This window comes from Castor canadensis, chromosome 10 (assembly GCF_047511655.1).
Source record: "Castor canadensis chromosome 10, mCasCan1.hap1v2, whole genome shotgun sequence".
NCBI classification, from domain to species: domain Eukaryota; kingdom Metazoa; phylum Chordata; class Mammalia; order Rodentia; family Castoridae; genus Castor; species Castor canadensis.
The window spans coordinates 58,382,974-58,403,410 of record NC_133395.1 but is presented as its reverse complement, the minus strand read 5'-3'; positions in this window follow the sequence as shown (position 1 = coordinate 58,403,410).

Sequence of the window (20,437 nt, the reverse complement as noted above, 5' to 3'; positions counted from 1 at the left end):
TTTTATGAACACTTGGATTTACTATTTCCCACTTGGAAGCCCTGCTTTTCAGAGCTGGTGTTAACTTCTAGCAAAAGGCTGCCTTTGCTCTGCTTCTCCATCACCAACTGGACTTTAAACACAACCCCTTAAAACTCAGATTTCAAGCTCCAAAGAACCACAACCAAGAGCTCTGTGTGAGGAGCAGGTTTCCTACTGAAAGCCCTCACAAGGCAATCATGCTGACACACAGCAAGAAAGTCAGGCAGCTCTCTGGGGTGGGTGGTGGTGAGTAATGGCTCCCCCATTTCTAAATAAAGGATAGTGATTTTGTCTTAGATGTCACAATGCAAAAATAAAAGGGCAAGGGGGAGACTTGGTTAGATCCCAGAGAAGAATACTGGGACTGAATGGATAATGGGGGTGGGAGTAAGAGGGAGAGGGCGGGGGTTGGGAGGACCAAGGTAATGGAACAGGAGAGGGAGGGGGAAGGGAGGAGAGAAAGAAGATAGACAGCTGAATCCTTTCAAGAGGACATGGAAATGACCTTAATTTACCATCCGAAAAAACAAGAATGATTATGCAACATTTTTAATGACAGTGTTGCTGTCACTCACCCTAATAATAGTAATTATGTCTATTATGCAGATATAGTGGTGGAGGTGCTGTCCTGTGAGCCATGTCCTCGGGGTGGGTGGGGGGAGGACTAACAGGGAAGCTTGGGAGATGTGGAAGTTCCCATTTATGATCCTACAAATATACAGGTTCATATAAAATAAGCTCCTCAAATTAATTCAAAGAGGTAGACATTTTCTCCTTCCTAAAGCCTTGTCCTTGCTCTGTCTGTTAATTTTTTTTGCTATTAGAGAGGGTTAGACATTTGCCTGGCTTGATCTTTAGCCAAAATAAATGATTTGCACAAATGATTTTGGAGAGGAAAGAAGTGAATGCATTACTTATCAAAGAACAACTCAGAAATTCATCTGAATTTTAGGTGAGGGATGGGGAGATGGGTGGGAGGGTGGAGCAAATGATTTCCAGGGCAGCCAAAGACAACACTGCCTGGTCTTGGTGTTGGAAACTTCCACCTCATTCAAAAAAAAAAAAAAAAAATTATTCAGCACCTACTGGTCAGGCATGGGTCCAGGGAGATAGAGGTAATTTTCAAAGGGGGCTTGCTATTTAGTAGGAAGACTGATGATTAAAACATTCATTCATTCGTTCATCAAGTAGTTATTGAGTCTCTTCCATGTGCCAAAGACTATTCTCTTTTTAATATTGAACATGATAGCAAAGTTTACTAGGAAAGGAGTACACTTTCAGAAGACTGAAAGCAGGTCGTCTACAGAATGAGAACAACCCAAGGACTGTTCTTGACATTTAGGTGACAGTGAAAAATAAAGCACATGAAGACTCACACTCTGAATAAAATAGAGGAGAAATGGATGGAGTGGATGGAGGATGCTTTTGCTTGGAGGAGTCAGTGTAGCTTTCTCAGCTCATAAAGCTTATTGCTGACTATTCTTTTAACTGTGACTTGAAAGTTTTTGCAAACTTTATATGTGACAATCATTGTCAATGTTGTGCTTTCCAATAACCCAGAAGTGATCTGGCACAGGAAACACAGTATCTCAACAAAAGACGGTGTCAAATGATGGCTTTGTTATCCATCTTCTTAGCTGACACGCTGCTGCTCTACAAACTCGTGCCCCCTCGAAGTTTCCACTCCTTTCAGCAGTGTCCCCCCCAACCCATGACCCCTGAGTCCAAGCCCTCTCCAAGTCCATCTCCACCTGTTGGCAACCTGGAGCCATCTGACATGCCTCAGCACTGTCCTCTCTCCACCACTTGGGGCCAATAGTCAACACGACCAGGGTGATAGCTTGTCCTTACCCAGCTTAGCCAACGTGTTTGTCAGGACTTGAGATGCCCAGGGGGGAACTGGTTTTCAGTGCCATATTCCCACATGGAGTCTGTGGACAGGGAGCAAGAAGGGAAGTGACGTGGCACATATTGGGGACAGAAGGTGTAAGACACCTTTTCCTGGCTATTCCCTAGGGGTTTGCTTCTTGAGCTCTCCAGCCATCTTTACCATGAGGCTCAGCTGAGTTCCAGTTCCAAAGATGTGAGGATCCCTTAGAGACATTCTCTGAAGACTCAAGGCAGCAAAACAGCTCGGCAGCAGCTGCGCTAGGGAGAGGCAGAACGAGTGCACTTCCTCTATACGCTCCTTCGGGCCCTCAGAGATACTTGGACGTTTGCAGGGGGACAGGTGGCTCTGTCACCTCCACAAAGTGCTCCTCCCATCTCCCTTCTGCATGCAGGGTCCAGAAGGCTAGAGCTTGGCCTGGTTGTGTGGGAGCTACAGTGCCTGACCCCACTTCTGCTAAATGAAACATGCTCACCTAATACGCGGTGGCAGACCGCTGTGCCATGGCTATACCCAAAACGAGGAGAGAAGGAACTTCTGAGCCAGGCTCTGTTTACATGGTTCCTTGTCAGGGCCTCCCTTCTCACCCCACCTCCTGTGCCCTGTCCAGATCCCTGTCAACCCTGCAATGTAGACATCGAGAGCCATCACTAATTCACTAGGTGTCCTCCTTCAGCGGGGCATGCATTTTTAATTAACATTTATATCAAGACTCAGGTGACATAGCCCTGCCCCCTTTTGTGTCCTCATGGAACACAGTTGAAGTCAGCTGTGAACTGTTTTTCCAGCCACCTCCCTATGAAGCAGCCCTTACAGTTTTTTTGAAAACTATTGTGACAATTGCAAAGCCTTTTTAAATGGTCATGGAATTAATTCTGGACTTAGTGCCAATCATCAAATTGCTAAGAATCCTTGTAGATTAGTAAGTCCAGTCCCCCAGTTTTATAGTTGGTAAAATGAAGTTCAGAGATGGGCCCAAATGAAAATCCAGGTCTTCTGAGTTTCAGGCATGTGCTCCCAATGCCTCGAAAATGATTAATTGAAACCCTACAATTCTAAATCAATGCACAAAGCAAATATCTGAAACGACCCGATCTCCAAGAAAAAAATAGCAAAGCATCTGAGTGTGAGCAATTGTCACAATTATTGTTATTAGTTTCCTTTGTTATTTTTCCCCTAAAGAGATAAAAGGATTAAACTCTCAAATCAGACTCCACAGAGTACAGCTGGAAGGAAGAATGAGCAAAAATATTAAATAAGATTTCAAAAGAAAGGAGAACCCAGAAAAGAAATCGTAAGTCATGGGAGCTTGGGTGGGGAAATCCACCAGAAGTAGAAAAGCTCCAGTGTAGATTGCCCTGGAGGATGATGCACACCAATTTCAATCTCAGCTTCCACATTCATCAGTTGTGATTTTGGGGCAGCTACTTAATTCCTGATCTCTTCAGTTTCTACCTTTATGAAATGAAGGCAACACCTGTATGTGCTGATGTGATGTCCGAGAAAGAGCACATGACCTGGGGGTGATCTCTGCATTCAGGAGACATTGAGATTACATTAAACTTGAATTACAGGAGAGATGCTGGTGCCACTGAGGCCAGGCCCTAGCAAGGTTTTGAGCAGGACAGGGAGAGCTCTGGTTTTGCCAGAAACCCAGTTCTCCTGCCCAGGACAGCTATGCAAGCCTGGGGCTGCAGAGGACCCGGATGGGCCCATCAACTTGGGTTTTACCTTCTTGGTTAGTGTTTAGAACCCTTCTTTTTCTGTTCTACTTTCTGCGATGGTGATTTTCAACTGGTGGATGGTTGTTTTCCCAGGGGATATTTGGCCATGTCTGGAGACATTTTTGGTTTGGATACTGGTCTTAGAGGTTAGCATCTAGTGGTAGAGACCAAGGTTACTAAACATCCTACAATTCACAGGACTGACCTCCTCCAACCTAGAATTATTCAGTCCCACATGTCAATAGGGCAAGGGTAAGATACCCTATTTCACATCAAACTGTGGTTTCATACTTCTAGACTAGCAGTCAGACTCACATCGTGGATACAAGGCCGAGCTTCCCAGAAGGTAGGAGAAAGATCTCTGATTTCCTGGCTTTTGTCCTTGTTTGTATTTTGTGATAATGTTTGCTGTTGTTTTTTGAGACAGGGTCTCACTATTTAGTTCAGGCTGTCCTCAAACTTTTATGACCCTCCTGCCTCAGCCTCCTGAGTGCTGGGATTACAGTGTGCACCACTATTCCACATTTTTAATTTAATTTTAATGTCACTATGTGACATTTTTAAGCTTTTGTTACAAAGTGTGGGTCCCAGGCCAGGCTGCTGATTTGTCCTTTGTCATTGACATCTCTAGTTTTTTGTCTACCCAGCTTCATTTCCCTCCTCCTTCTGGTAGTATATCCTGGCTTTCCTTGAGAATATAGTCCTTTGGTGTGGGTAGAGGTGACCTCAGGGTGGGGACTGACTGACTCACTGTACTACCAGTTCTTGATGGCAGGTTCAGCAGTGGGCATGTAGAGCCAGTAGAGATGCCATGCTGTGATTTCAGTGCACCTTTGGGAGAGAGAATCTCTCTTTTCTCCAGGTGCACCAAGAGAGAGACAGACTCACACGTCTTCACGTATGCAAGCAGGTGTCTTGCCACCATGACAGGGAGAACCATGGTGATATGGGGACCTTCAGAGGAAGAGGGATGAGGTTGAGTGAGCCCAGCGACATCATTCATGCCTTGTACCCAGACAGGCCCATACTTTTTACTTGTTTGAGCCAATACCTCCTTCCTTTTTCTCTCTCTCTTTTTTTTTTTAATTCCTATGTGCATACAATGTTTGGGTCATTTCTCCCCCTTCCTCCACACCCTCCCTTACCCCCTGCCCCCTCGATACCTGGCAGAAACTATTTTGCTCTTATCTCTAATTTTGTTGTAGAGAGAGTATAAGCAATAATAGGAAGGAACAAGGGTTTTTGCTGGTTGAGATAAGGATAGCTATACAGGGAGTTGACTCACATTGATTTCCTGTGCATGTGTGTTACCTTCTAGGTTAATTCTTCTTGAACTAACCTTTTCTCTAGTTCCTGGTCCCCTTCTCCTATTGGCCTCAGTTGCTTTTGAGGTATCTGCTTTAGTTTCTCTGCATTGAGGGCAACAAATGCTAGCTAATTTTTTAGGTGTCTTACCTATCCTCACCCCTCCCTTGTGTGCTCTTGCTTTATCTTGTGATCAAAGTCCAATCCCCTTGTTGTGTTTGTCCTTGATCTAATGTCCACATATGAGGGAGAACATATGATTTTTGGTCTTTTGGGCCAGGCTAACCTCATACAGAATGATGTTCTCCAATTCCATCCATTTACCAGCGAATGATAACATTTTGTTTTCCTTCATGGCTGCATAAAATTCCATTGTGTATAAATACCACATTTTCTTGATCCATTCGTCAGTGGTGGGGCATCTTGGCTGTTTCCATAACTTGGCTATTGTGAATAGTGCCACAATAAACATGGGTGTGCAGGTGCCTCTGGAGTAACCTGTGTCACAGTCTTTTGGGTATATCCCCAAGAGTGGTATTGCTGGATCAAATGGTAGATCAATGTTTAGCTTTTTAAGTAGCCTCCAAATTTTTTTCCAGAGTGGTTGTACTAGTCTACATTCCCACCAACAGTGTAAGAGGGTTCCTTTTCCCCTGCATCCTCACCAACACCTGTTGTTGGTGGTGTTGCTAATGATGGCTATTCTAACAGGGGTGAGGTGGAATCTTAGTGTGGTTTTAATTTGCATTTCCTTTATTGCTAGAAATGGTGAGCATTTTTTCATGTGTTTTTTTGGCCATTTGAATTTCTTCTTTTGAGAAAGTTCTGTTTAGTTCACTTGCCCATTTCTTTATTGGTTAATTAATTTTGGGAGAATTTAGTTTTTTAAGTTCCCTATATATTCTGGTTATCAGTCCTTTGTCTGATGTGTAGCTGGCAAATATTTTCTCCCACTCTGTGGGTGTTCTCTTTGGTTTAGAGACCATTTCTTTTGTTGAGCAGAAGCTTTTTAGTTTTATGAGGTCCCATTTATCTATGCTATCTCTTAGTTGCTGTGCTGCTGGGGTTCCATTGAGAAAGTTCTTACCTATACCTACTAATTCCAGAGTATTTCCTACTCTTTCCTGTATCAACTTTAGAGTTTGTGGTCTGATATTAAGATCCTTGATCCATTTTGAGTTAATATTGGTATAGGGTGATAAACATGGGTCTAGTTTCAGTTTTTTGCTTTTCTCCATCGTATATTTTTAGCACCTTCATCAAAGACAAGTTGGTTATAGTTGTGTGGCTTCATATCTGGGTCCTCTATTCTGTTCCACTGGTCTTTATGTCTGTTTTTGTGCCAGTACCATGCTGTTTTTATTGTTATTGCTTTGTAATATAGTTTGAAGTTGAGTATCGTGATATCTCCAGCATTGTTCTTTTGACTGAGTATTGCCTTGGTTATTCGTGGCCTCTTGTTTTTCCATGTAAATTTCACTGTAGATTTTTCAATCTTTTTCATGAATGTCAGTGGAATTTTGATGGGAATTGCATTAAACATGTAGATTACTTTTGGGAGTATAGCCATTTTTACTATGTTGATTCTACCAATCCATGAGCATGGGAGATCTCTCCACTTTCTATAGTCTTTCTCAGTTTCTTTCTTCAGAAGTTTATAGTTTTCCTTGTAAACGTCATTCACATCTTTTGTTAGGTTTACACCTAGGCATTTGATTTTTTTTGAGGCTATTGTAAATGGAATCGTTTTCATATATTCTTTCTCAGTTTGTTCATTATTAGTATATAGAAATGCTAATGATTTTTCTATGTTGATTTTATATCCTGCTACCTTGCTATAGCTATTGATGGTGTCTAGGAGCTTCTGAGTAGTCTTTTTGGTCTTTAAGGTATAGGATCATGTCATCTGCAAATAAGGATATTTTGACAGTTTCTTTACCTATTTGTATTCCTTTTATTCCTTCTTCTTGCCTAATTGCTCTGGCTAGGAATTCCAGTACTATGTTGAATAGGAGTGGAGATAGTGGGCATCCTTGTCTGGTTCCTGATTTTAGAGGGAATGGTTTTAATTTTTCTCCGTTAAGTATAATGCTGGCTGTAGGTTTGTCATATATAGCTTTTATAATGTTGAGGAACTTTCCTTCTATTCCTAGTTTTCTTAGGGCTTTTATCATGAAATGATGTTGGATCTTATCAAAGGCTTTTTCTGCATCTATTGAGATGATCAAGTGATTTTTGTCTTTGTCTCTCTGTCTTTTTTAAAATAAGCAAACCGTAATTGTTTTAATTAAGTTCAATTAAGTTCCTGTCACTTGTAACTTAAAGACTTTTGATTAAGACAAAGTAGGAGACTAAACACACAAGCTTGGTGGGATCAATAGCCATCCAAGAGCCCTTTTGAAACCTGAGGGTTTTCATACAATGACATCCACTGTGGAGGACAACTTGCACTTTTTCATTTTTAATTTTGGGTGCCCAACCTTGGAACCTCTTTCCTACAAGAGTAATGGGACTAGAATTGCTTTGAAAGAAGTTATATACCTCTTCCTGAGAAGCAAGGCTTGGGTAATTAGTCCCAGTATGGCCAATCAAGTCCTCTGGCCAGGGCTTAGAATCTGGAACAATGGGGTAGGGCATAGGGGCGCACATCTGTAATCATTCTACTCGGGAGGGTAGTGAGTTCAAGGCCAACCTGGGCTAAATTGTGAGATGAGAGAGAAACAGACAAAAAGAGAGAGAGAATCCAGAACAAGAGAGGAAGAGAGGCAAGGAAGCATTGGGGGGTATTTTTTCTGAGAGCAGCAACAATGGAGTCCAGGCATCATGGTGACTATGGTGACATCAGTGGTATTCAGTTCCAGCACTGGCTCTGGTGACTAGTCAGTGCCCAGTGTCCTGCAGTATCTACAAGGATGATCTCTCCTAGTGGCTCTTGTGGCATAATTTTGGGTCATGAGTCCAGCTGCCTAACTTCCTCTCATCCTACTTGGTTTCCTAAAGTTGCTTCTTCTGGCTTCCCCTGAATTGTATGACTTTTCAATAGCCTTTCAAAAAATCACTTTCTGTTTGAATTAGCTGCTCACTTCCTGTTGTGAGAACCACAAAAAGGCCCAGTGAGAGATGGTCAATATATTACCTGCGTCAACCTCTACTGCTGCATGACATGCTTAAAGCAATAGCTAGTTGTCATTGTTCAAAAGTTTGGTGACTTCAGGAGTATATACTTTTCCTTCTTTCTCAGATCCTGGCTGGAGGTAAATGTTCCAAGTTGGCAGGTGGATCTGCTCTACACAGTCACTCAAGGATTTAGGTGTCCTCATTTCACTTTACCATCCCTTCAGTCGGGGGTGGCCCTCACCCACATAGTTCAAGCTCAATTACCTCCACATTGATTCTAGCCAGCAGGGAAGGACAAGGGTGCAAAGGGGACACACCCATGCTCTTGAGGTGTGGGCCAGAAGTAGTACATGTAGCCACTTCTCATATTCCAGTGCTAATGACAAGGGGGCTGAGTGATGTGGAGGGGGAATGGGTATTCGTGACATTGGCATTTTCTTCTATAATTTGGAAGGAATGGACCAAATGGTGGAAATTTGAAACTCAGTGGTAGGTGAGGAAAAAACTTATTTTTTGACAATGGAAGAAATTCAGTCTTTCCATTTTTAATACCTAATAACGATATAGTCAAAAGGTATAAATGTAAAACCAGCAGTGGGGAGACTTGGTACTGCATGTATACAAATTAGGGAAATTGGCATATTCTAATTTTCTTTTTCTCTTGGCTTTAATTTCCTTATCTGTAAAATAGGGATTATTATGAAGTGATCAGGGTTATCATTGTAAGGATGCAATGAGATAAGCTGTGTGCCCAGAACAGCCTCTGGTACATATTTTTATGGTTAATGACACTACAATTTCCTTATAGGATACTGCTAGAACACGTATGGAAAGTTTATTCTTCTGCTACTTACTTGCTCTTGGGAAAGCCGCTTAACTTCCCTAGGTCTTTGGAGCTTTGTCTGTAGAAGAGAAGATAACTTTTCTCTGCCATTTGTGGTTTCCATACTAGTCTATGGAATTTTTCTCTATCTTATTTCGTATTCCAAATATCTCATTTCATTCTTAGCTCACTCATAGGACATTTTGGTTCTGTCACTCACAATCTATAAAAACAGGGTGATTTGCTTAACCTTTTTAAGTTGGCTCTTCTGTTTAGTGAATTATGAATATTTCTTCCTTTGAAGAGTTGTACAAACATCAATTAGGATCACATATGTGAAAAAGTTCTCAGCAAGGTGTTTGGCTCTTAGAAAAGACTTAAGAGATATGTGGCATTCTTCCATTATTATTACTAAATGTGAGAATCAAAGGAATTTTCTATTTTGTGCCTTCCCTCAAAACACATTTCCAGAAATACTCACACAGAAACAGGATCGCTCCTCTCCTCCTTCTGTTTATTCCTCGACTAGAGTGATGATCCTTTGTTTGTGACATCAGACTTAGTTGCCACTGGAGAGGATTGTAATGTCACAAAAAGATTTGATCTTTAGGTGAGATGTAAACAGGAGCAAGTGATCACTTTAAAGTTGCTGGGTTTTTTGTTGTGTTTTGGGTTTTTTTTGTATTTATTAATGATATTGATCCTCATTCCGCCATTCTAAAGTGAGTCTCAAAGAAAGACAGTGGTTTGCAGGTTTTGCAAAGAAAGAATTTAAGATCGATTCTGGCTGGAGTACCGCACAAATATTACGCCATACTGAATGCTGATTAGAAGCATTAATATATGGAAGTTATAGAAATAGTAGATGAGTGCAGTGCAGTGGTAATCAGCAATCATTTATTCATTCATTTGTGCCAACCCCAAGGGACAGGCTATTCGCAGTCACTGCATCATTGCTCAGGTTTTATGTGTGATGCAGAACAGCACAGGGCAAAGTACTCTAGAGTTATAGATGAACTCAGTCAAGAGCAAACCTTGGGGCTGTGCAAGGATCCAAAATCCGGTAGTCCAGGATTTTGGCTTGAATCCCAGCTCTATCTCTGCACTTGCAATTTTTTGGAACCTTTCTGGATCTGTGCTCTTCATTTGTATGATGAAGGGACTAGAGTCGTGTCATCCCCATTGTCCCTCAGGTCTGTCCAACTTTGAGCTTCTTGCCGCTGTGGCTACCTTTCAAATCTCGCGAGAACTTGATTGTTTTGGGCTTGGCTAGACTAAATGCTCTGCTTATTAGCCTTAGAAACCTTGAAACCTTGATTCTGACTTCAGAATAAAAACTGTCACATGAGAACACATTGTGCAAAGGAACAATAGAGATTAGGGGGAAGAAAACATATTATTTCCCTATAGGTTGTGCGCATGCCCAGAGATCCAATCTAAATGCTTAGCTGACAGAATGGGAGAATATGCAGTTCAATACATTTTGGCTGAGTGACTTAGTATGCTAGGGGAACTAATAACAAACCAATGTCCAGCTCCTGCCTTGGGTAGCTTGATCTGGCTAGAGAAACCATACAGGACACACACACACACACACACACACACACACACACACACACACGCACTGATAGATAAGCTACATCCACCACTAACTCTGTCTTAACATGGTACAAGGTACTAACTAGCCAGGCCATTCAAAATGTACCAAGGTGAAAAATTTCCCCATCTGCAAGAAAATCAGGTGAGACAGAGATTTTTAAAGTGATTTTAGATAGAGAGAGATGAGGGCCAGAAATGGCAATCAAACTTGTGTAATACTTTACTACTTCATATACAGTTCACAAACTCTCTCCTGAGTGAACAACCCTTCTGATTTTCACCTCACCTCTCTGGCCATTCCTCTTCAGTGTCCTTTGTTGGGATTCTTGCCTGAGCTTTTCCTGTTAATATACGGAAATGGAGTTTTACCACTTGCCCCAGACGACATTCCTGGGTGACATCATGCACATCCATCGTCTCAACTGTCACTTGTCTGCTGATTACTCTTGCTGGAATGGCAGCTCCAGGAGCTCACAAACCTTGCTTATTTTGTTGACTTATTTATCTCTAGCACTTGGCATATTAGGATCTTAAAAGGTACTTATTGCTGACTGAATGTATGGTTTCAGTTCACAGTCTCTCCTCATTTCCAGTTTTAGAAAACCAATTGACCCTTTTCATCTCTATTGGCACGGCCCCTGGGCACCTTATACTCAAAATGTCCAAGAAGAACTACTCATTTCCCCAAATGATCCCCCAAAGTTGCTTTTCATTCTGATATCTCTTTCTCAATGGGCTGTATTTCCAACTGCCTCAATTACTAAGGTGAGAAGCATGGGAACTCTCTGGCATTTCTACTGCACCCTATCTGCCTCCCTGCCCCTCCCCCCTTCCCAAACACCTTATTTTTCACATTTAGTTGGCCAACAAATCTGATGGAATCTACCTGCTTGTTGTATTTCTCTCTCTCCCTCGCCTGGATTGTTTCAACAGCTTCTTAGCTGGTCTTTCCCATTTTCCTTAAGTGATCTTCCAACATGAACTGTAGTGATAATACCCTTCTGGATTTAATATTTAATTTTTCTGTGTTTATTTTCTCTTGGTTCCAATTTCCTCAGTTCTTAAAATATATTGTTTAAATTTTGCTGCATAATTTGTGCATATTTTTATAAATAGCCTAAAATACCACCCAATAAGGTGATAAATAATGCATATACACAATGTTATTCTTTATAAAATTCAAACCAAACAGGCTTATATTAAGAAGAAAATACTATTGGCTCATGCAATTGGACTGTGCAAGAAGGATGTGGACTTCAGACACAGCCAAACATGGAGCACAAACATGGTTATCCTGGGTCTTTCTTCTTTGTCATCTTTCAGTTCTGATTTCCTCTGTCAAATCAGAGATCTGACCCTTAATAGTGATCCTTACTAATAATCTCAAAAAAGATAATCAATGCAATGGTACAGGAAGGCAGCAGGAGGCAGCTTTTGCCTTCCAAGATGTGTGTTCCTCTTATGTGCCACTGCCACTCCTCCCCTCGACAGACAGAGTTTAAGTTCCCTTCCATGTCCTGCCAAAATTCCTGTGGGCATGTGAACATTACAGTAGTGACAGTCTATGAGTTTAGGTTGTAAAAGGTGAAATGAGCTGTTCCGGCTCCTCTTGGGATGTTTACTCTAGAACCCATGCCACCAAGCCATGAAGAAGCCAACCACGCTGTAGAGAGCCTGGGTGGAGAGGACCCCATTGTTGGGATGGGCTGAGCTCCCAGGCATCACATATGACTTGATGCATTTTTTTTTTTTCAGTATTGGGGTTTGAACTCAGGGCCTCACACTTGCCATTTGCTAGGCAGGTGCTCTACCACTTGAGCCACTGAGCCAGCCCCAGGCATCACATATGAGAGAGTGAGACTTCAAGGGATTCTAGTCCCAGCCACCAAATCACGTCCAGGTGTTGAGTTATTCCAGTGGAGGCCCCAGAGAACACAAGAGAGAATAAACCATGTTGTTGAAACCTCTAAATTGTAAAGGACACTGTTACACAACAATGCTAGAACTCAGAGAGCCATGTGGGCACGGTGGCTGTGAGGAGCCTCAGCCTCTCCTGCGTGACGTGGCTCACGGCAATCAGCGATCTCTGAGAATGTTGGTGCTCATCTTACGTGGCTGGCAGTGTTTGTGTTATGAAATGCTTCCATTTTCTAGCAAGATTGTTACTGAGTTTACATGACATTCTCAAGAGGGCCGTGTCTCATATCCATAGATTCCAGTTTTTTTATTTACCAGAAGTGATTATAAACCAGGGACAGCTTGCAAGAAACATTCCATAGATTAGAGCTTTTCTTCTTGAAATGTTGCCAACTGTATATCAGGAGGTCAGTTACCATCAGTCTAAAAGAGATTAGACAAGATCACCTGTCTTCTTTCCCTGGGGGGGAGGGGGTCTCCCTAGTTGGACAGGGAAATGAGTTACAGGCTAGCTCTTCTCCTTGTGTCTTCATTCATTCTACTTTCAGCAATTTCTTTGCAGATGAAGGCAAGATGGATGCCTTGAGCACCAGATCCACAATCCGTTCTCTTAGTAATCCAGCCAAGAAACAGAATGAATACCCATTCTCTCATTCTTTCAGAAAAAGTCCCAATAGAGCTTGAATTAGTTCTGATTGTCACTATCAGTGAATTTGTCCCATTTAAACTGCATGGATAAAGAATATTAGGGTGTTACAAGAAAAAGGAGTAATAAATGTTGGACCTGGAAAAATAAAAGGGAGAGCTGAATATATATGTATATATATTCTTTCTGAAGTGGTTTTCTGGTAGTCTTTGAAATCTTTTTGGAAGTGGTAAAAGATGGGGCAAAGATTTAGCACTCTCAAGAGTTTTCAGTCATGTGAGGGACAGAGACTTCAATGTTCTTTCAAGGGAAACTGTTCCTTTTTAAGGGAGATCTACCTGCATGAGTTGTTTAATTAAGAAACTGTAGCTGTAAGCAGTTAATTGCTGCTATCTATAACCATCCAGAGGCTGTCTTTGTGGGAGGCAAAGACACATCTCTGCAGCCAGTGTTTCCTTGGGGAACTGGCTTCTTCTCCATCTGTGGATTCCTACTGTGCCTCATCTGTGCTGCTGTGGAGCTGTGTGGATTAGGTCTGACTTTGTTGCTTGCTGGGCATATGGAGCTGAGACCCCAAGACCACAGGAAGAGCACAGTGGCATCACCTTGGCCTGATGGTGGAGAAGGGGCCATAACAAAGACTTGACTGGGTTTGGTAAACTCAACTCTTTAAGTGGAATAATCTAGACTTTAAGACATTTTAAATGCAAAGATATAGGGCTAGGAATGTAACTCAGTGGTAGACCACTTGCCTAGCATGCACAAGGCCCTGGGTTCAATCCCTAACATCACTGAATAAATAAATAAATAAATAAACAAAAATTTTAAATGAAGACACAGCTGCTCATCCGGGTAGTTCTTATGGGGGGGAGATATAATTTTCTGTATGTATGTGATACACCAATTAAAAATTTGATAATAAGACCCACCTCATACTGTTTGAAAGGGGGAATATAATGGGATGAACCTGTCCAAAGTACACTGTATGCATCTATGAACCTATCATAATGAAACCTCCTTGTACTATCAGTGTGTGCTAAGAAAAAGATTAAAACTGAAGACAGAGAGGAGCTGTCCATTTCTGCTAACTCAGCAGTTGAGACATGTCTCTCATCCACCTCCCCTCTGCTGTTCCCTGTGTGAGGACAACTTACCGGATATAGCCTTTGGACACGGGGACAGAAACTCCACCCCAGGACATGGGCATTGTCATCACCTGGGAAGGGGCAGTTCTGGGGCTGGAAAGAGCCTTGTTAAACAGTCCTTTTATTGAGTGAGAGAATTCTCTATCTCTCTTTCTGTATAAGCCATAAGGCCCTGGGCCTTGAGATATTTTGGCAAGCCAGATTGGTGCCTCTTACCTGACCACTATTGCACAGAGGAATGCTTCTCAGTCCTTTTTTAAAAACCTATGTTTATCAGAGCATCATAAAATATGAAATACAAACATACAATACAAACATTCCTCTCACTCAAGTGAGAATGAATGGATAGCCAGAGCCTGGAAATGACAATGCGCTGGGACCTGAGAGCAGACTGGCTTGGTGTAGCTGCAGGCAGCTCAGCGTGGGTCACTGGAAAGCATATCAGGAAAGGATCCATTGGCACTCTCTCCTCTTCCCACTCTCAGCCTGGTGGCGTTGTGATCGTCTATTTGTCAGCGTGTCCCTCCATCAGTAGGCTATGAAAAGTAGGCTTTGTCTTTGTCTTTGGCCCAGTGCTTGGGCAAGGAGCAGTCAGTGTATTCATTGAACAAATGCTTGAATCTCTGTGCTCATGGGTCTGGGGCTATGTGTCCCTTCTAAAGCACTTTTTTCTCCAGGCTCAGTTGAGCATCCTCAAGGCTGGTGGTGCAATCCCTGGCACGAGTTCAGGGCTCCATAGACATTTTGGGAGCTAATAAAGTCACAAAGTAACTGAAAGAAGAAAAAAAGCCATGAGTCTTAAGTACTCAAAAAGCAAAGCAGGGCTTTCTAGTCCGTGCTGGGGTCTGTCTGCTGATGAAGGAGAAGCCCTCGGGGCTGTTTTCACAAGCTGACAAAGGCTGTCACAAGCCTGTGCCTTGGGGTGAAGGAACAAGTCTCAAGGAACAGGATTAGTGAGGCAAGGAATACCAGAGCTCTTTTAGGATGGACTCATTTCTCTCCTGCCAGAACTGACTCACTCCTGACATTGCACTTGCACCCTGGAGCAAAGATGGAAAGACGCTATGCTAATTGTGCTAGCAATTTCATTTCTGTTTCAGGCCATTTTGCTGCTGCCAAGTTTTCTATTTGCTCACAAGGGGGTGTTAAAATAGAAGCAGTTGATGATGTATTACGGTTAGTATTGTACTATCCTAATTTTCCCAGAGAAGCGTGATAATCCTGTAGGCACTGTGTTTGGCACAGTAATCCTCATGGTAACTTTTTTTTTTAGTACTGGAATTTGAACTCAAGGCCTCATGCTTGCTAGGCAGGTGTGCATCGTGCCTCCAGCCACAACGTCTATTTTTTAAGAATTTGTTGGGGACAGGCGCCTGCGATCCTAGCTACTCAGGAGGCAGAGATTAGGAGGACCACGGTTTGAAGCCAACCCTGGCAAATAGTTCACAAGACCCTATCTGGAAAAATACAAAACCAAAAAAAGACTGATGGAGTAGTTCAAGTGGTAGAGTGCTTGCCTAGCAAGCATGAGGCCATGAGTTCAAACCCAAGTACAACCAAAAAGAAATAACTTATTGGGTGCCAGACAACAGACTAAACATTGTATTCACGGCTCTCCATTTTACAGATGAAGACACTGAGGCTCAAGTTTAGGGATCTTGCAGTAGGTCACACAGCCAGTAGGTGGCAGACCTGGAACTAGAACCCAGCCTGACTATGGATTTGTACCATCTCCTGCTGCCTGCCTCCCCAGGAAAGGGGCTGGGATTTTGCTAGGTTCTGAAATGCAAGAGGACATAGACTATGATTCAGAGCATAAAATGTTTTTAGAGGATCATAGGACTTCTCTGAAGTCCCCTTTCCTGCCCCATGTGGCATGTGCTTATCATCACTGCGTTTCTCTAGGGGAGTCTGGATCTTTCATACTGGGAAGCTGCCATGGAGATACACAGCTCTCCAAGTCCCTGTGCAGAGTTGTAGACCTTTGCTTCAATCCTGTCCTTCAAACTCTTCCCACGAGTGGTGCTTCACTCTGGCCTCACCTGCCTCTTGTCCCAGCTGTGGTACACATGGGTTCCAGTTTCCCTACACGGGTAGGACCATGCTTGCCTATGTGAGTGTTGGCCGCCTCTCACCACCCCTTGGAAAACCCCTGTCATTGCCTCTTTGAGACTGGTGTCCTTGTGTGTGCAAGCTAGAAGTGTGGTGGTGGGGGGGTAGGGTCCTTTGGGTGAACCTGTGACCAATGGAGGCAAGAGCTGATGGTGACCTCTTCCTTCCCCATACTCCCTTGGGCTAACTTTAGATCCCATCCAATGATTTCTCTGTGAGGACGAGGACTGGCTCTGTAGCTTCTTGGTGGGACTGGGGTTTGAACTCAGGGCTTTGCACTTGCAAAGCAGGCGCTCTACCACTTGAGCCACATGTGTAGTACACCTTGCTCTGGTCATTTTGGAGGCAGCGTCCATGAACTATTTGCCCAGGCTGGCCTCAAGCTGCGATCCTCCCAATCTCAGCCTCCTGAGTGGCTAGGATTACAGGTGTGAGTCACTGGTACTCAGCCAGGCTCAGTAGACTGTTTTGCATAGTACCTAGGCTGAAATGAGCACTAAATAAATACATTTCGAGTGATGCCAAAGTTAAAGCACCCCAGCCCTCTGCCTCAGATGCTACTTTCTGGGGAATCCAGGCTAAGCAAGTGGGGAGATCTGAATAATCTCATGCCTCTCATGGTCTTCTGAAAACACCCACCAACATGAAAACAACAGGTGTTTATGTATTTGAGTTAAGGACAAGACATGCTGAGACAGAGTGGAAAGTTGTCTGTGACCTGGGGCCAGAAGACCCATTTTATTTGAAATAATTCTCCATTTAATTTTCCCTGGATCCATTTTCTTCTCTCCACTTACAGCTCACCTTTAAGTGGCTTCCCTATGTGACTAAGAGGTGTTAAGAACAAGGCACTTACATGTTAAGGTTAGCCCAGCCCACTTGGTCTCTTTTCGGGCACTTTCTTCTACTTTAGAGAAGAAGGGAATGTGACATTTGTCTTTATGCTTGTCTGACTGACACCTGAGAGAAACCATGCTGTCCTGGGGTGAACCCAGGGGCCCTTGCTTCCTCTGCACAGGGAGTCAGGCTCCCAGCCTAGGAGGACGCAGGAGAAAGAGGCAAGTCACCCACAGTCCTTCTGAGAACCAGGGGAAGGAAAGTAAAGAGGCCTTGGGCAGAGTGTGGAGTTAGGGGGTCATAGTTCCTTGCTACCTTGGGCAGAGTAGGTGGTCATGGAGCTGAAAAGAAGAGATCTGATGCTATTCAGCAGTCAGTTGGTCCCTGGAACATTGGGTCCTTTGTCACCATCAGGGGAGGAGCTGCACTTTTCCAGCAGTCTGTGTACTGTTGCTATGGCCACTTCAGAGAGACTTCTATAAGGCCCTCTCTAAAAATGGGGCCAACTGAGGTAGCCTGACTCTTGTCAGGTTAACTATCCAGAGGCTCAAGTAACCCATCAGTCAACACTGCTAAAAGCCACTCACCTGCTCTCACACACACGGCAGCTGTGAGAGAGATGGAAATGAAGGTAACTGGATGAGTAGCTGCATACACGTTACCTAGCCAAAGGGATCTAGTTCTGTTTCTGCAGGCTGAGTAGAAAGGAGCCTGACCAGATGGCTCCTGCAGTTACTCCTCCCTGACACTCCGTGTTGCTGTTGGAGACATGTGCAAGATTTGGTTTTCCACTGCGATGGTGCCCTCTGGTCCAGATCCTGCCCAAGCTTGCGTGGGTATGTCAACGATGACAGGCGCACTCCTTGTTTAGAGTTGGATTTGGCCAAGGCACGTCACATGGGCTGCCTGGGTTTTTCAGTGCACGTGCCTGTCCTTACTTAACGCCCCCAGATACATGCTGTGTGAATACCAGCCTGACCCTGTGAACCTTCCTGTCATCAAGGTCCTTGTCCAGACTTCCCTGTGTTTCCTGCTAAGCGCCATTTTGAAGCCTGAGTAGTCTTGCCATATAGAATGCCATTTGGAACATGAAAGTTGGTTCGTTTGTCTCTAGATGACTGTAGGGCAAATTAAGGTGCTGTGGTGTGGAAATGACCCCCCAAAGGCTCCTGAGTTGAAGGCTTGGTCCCAAGTTGTAGCTTTTGGGGAGGTAAGAGGAACGTGAAGAAGTAGGGCCCAGTGTAAGGAAGTTAGGTCACTGGGGTGTTTCCTTGAAGTGGAGATTGGGACTCTGGCTACCCCCGTCTCTCTTCTTTGCTTCCTGGCTGCCATGAGGTGAGTAGTTTTCTCTACTTGATGCTCTGCCTTGGTGTTCTGCTTCACCATGGTCACCCTGGACTGAGACCTCTGAGCCACGTGCCACGTAAGCTTTTCTCCCCATAAGTTGACTATCTCAGGTATTTTTGTCTCAGTGGTGGAAAACTTACTAACACAGAGACGTATTTACTGGTTAGGACTCTGTGTAGACGGTCCCACTGTCTCCTTCCCTCTGGGCAGCAGGTGCTTTCCACCCCTATGTGACTTATGTCTAAGTTATATAACTGAGAAGGGGCCCTGCATATGATTCTTGGTAGGTGATCCCAAGTCCTCCCAAGCATGGAGGGAGGGGGCGCTGCCCTAATTTATAATGTATCTATCAATCTCTGCCTCAAAACATTAAGTGGAGAGGTGACACAAACCTATTGACATTACACCAAGTAGAAAAGCAAGTCCTGTTCCTTTTCATGTGTATCAAACATCTAAAACCATGTTTTTGGGGGGTGAGACTGGGTTTTGAACTTAGGGCTCATGCTTATAAAGCAGGCTCTCTACCACTTGAGCCATGCCTCCAGTTCATTTTTGCTTGGGTATTTTGGAGATGGGGTCTTGTGAACTATTTGCCCAGGCTGGCCTCAAACCATGATCCTCCCAAGTAGCTAAGATTATAGGCGTGAGCTATTGGAACCTGGCAAAAACCATTTTGACAAAGCTCAGTAAAGTGCCTGTTCAAAATATTTCTCTGTTATTTGTGTTTATAAGAAGCCCTTTCCCTGCATAATTATAAAGTCACTGTCCTGGAATTGTTGACAATGTCTCTAAGTGGCAGGAAGAGCCAGAGGTCTCATTCTTCCTCTCTAGTCTATCTTATTTGGCTCTTCTACATTGAGGCATTTATCACTTGGCACTGGCAACGTGAAAGGGTAAGTTTATTTTGGAGTTGGTGACATTTCGTGTGGACAGAGGCATTTTAGGAGTTATCTTCAAGGCTGTGCTGAAGACCCTCACACTGAAGGGGTCTGAGGATGAGTGTTCTGGTCCTTGTTAGAAATTTCTGGGTAATACACATGCTTGAGTTGACATTACAACTGTCTAATGTAAGAGATTCGATCTGTTCTTAGCCTTGTATTCAAGGATGACAGTGATAAAACCTTGAGTTGAACTCCTGGTTGAAGGGACACTGATTCCTCCCTTTCAAGGCCATCTTCTGCGCCCCAGTGTTGGAAAAATTTCCCCAAGCAAGTGAGAGAAAATTGGGCACTGGTCTTGAATTGATTATATGTCATCTGGACATTTCAAGGCTGGCTTCTCTAGTAAAATACCTGCACCCAGCTGGACTGCACATGTGGAAAAGAAGGGCCTTTTCATAAAATACCTGATATAAGATGTTGACCTCTTCAAATTCCTTGGACAGACTGTTTCAAAGAGTGGGTATTGTCAAAGGTTGCCTAAAAATAAAAATGGTAAATATAAGTTACCCAGAAAGGGCTGGAAAGACATTCTAACCACGCAGATGTGAAAGACACAGCCAGGATTGTGGGCGGTCAGTCTCCCACCCTCTCCTCTTTCTCACACCATCCCAGGAGCAATTCGAATCTTAGACGGGGATCTTACACTTGCCACCTTGCCCAAACTTGGACAGTTTTGAGCACTATCCCAACTTCTTGTCATTCTGCCTCACCCTAACCGTGAACCACACAGCAATTAATTCTTAGGCTCTTAACTGCAGCCAACTTACCCTCAGGCTGTCCCTCTGTGTCTCTTCTTGAGACTGCAGACAGCCTCACCTCCTGCATGAAGCAGGTAGCTATGTTACAAGGTGGTGTGCAATTTACTTTAAATTCGATTCAACAAACATGTACCAAGCACCACCGTTATGTCAGACACTATGTTTCGGGAATATAGATGTAATAGGGTTGGGAAACTAACATACAGTTGAGCTTCAGAGCGCAGTAGGAAAAACAGTACAAACACCAACAAAAGCCA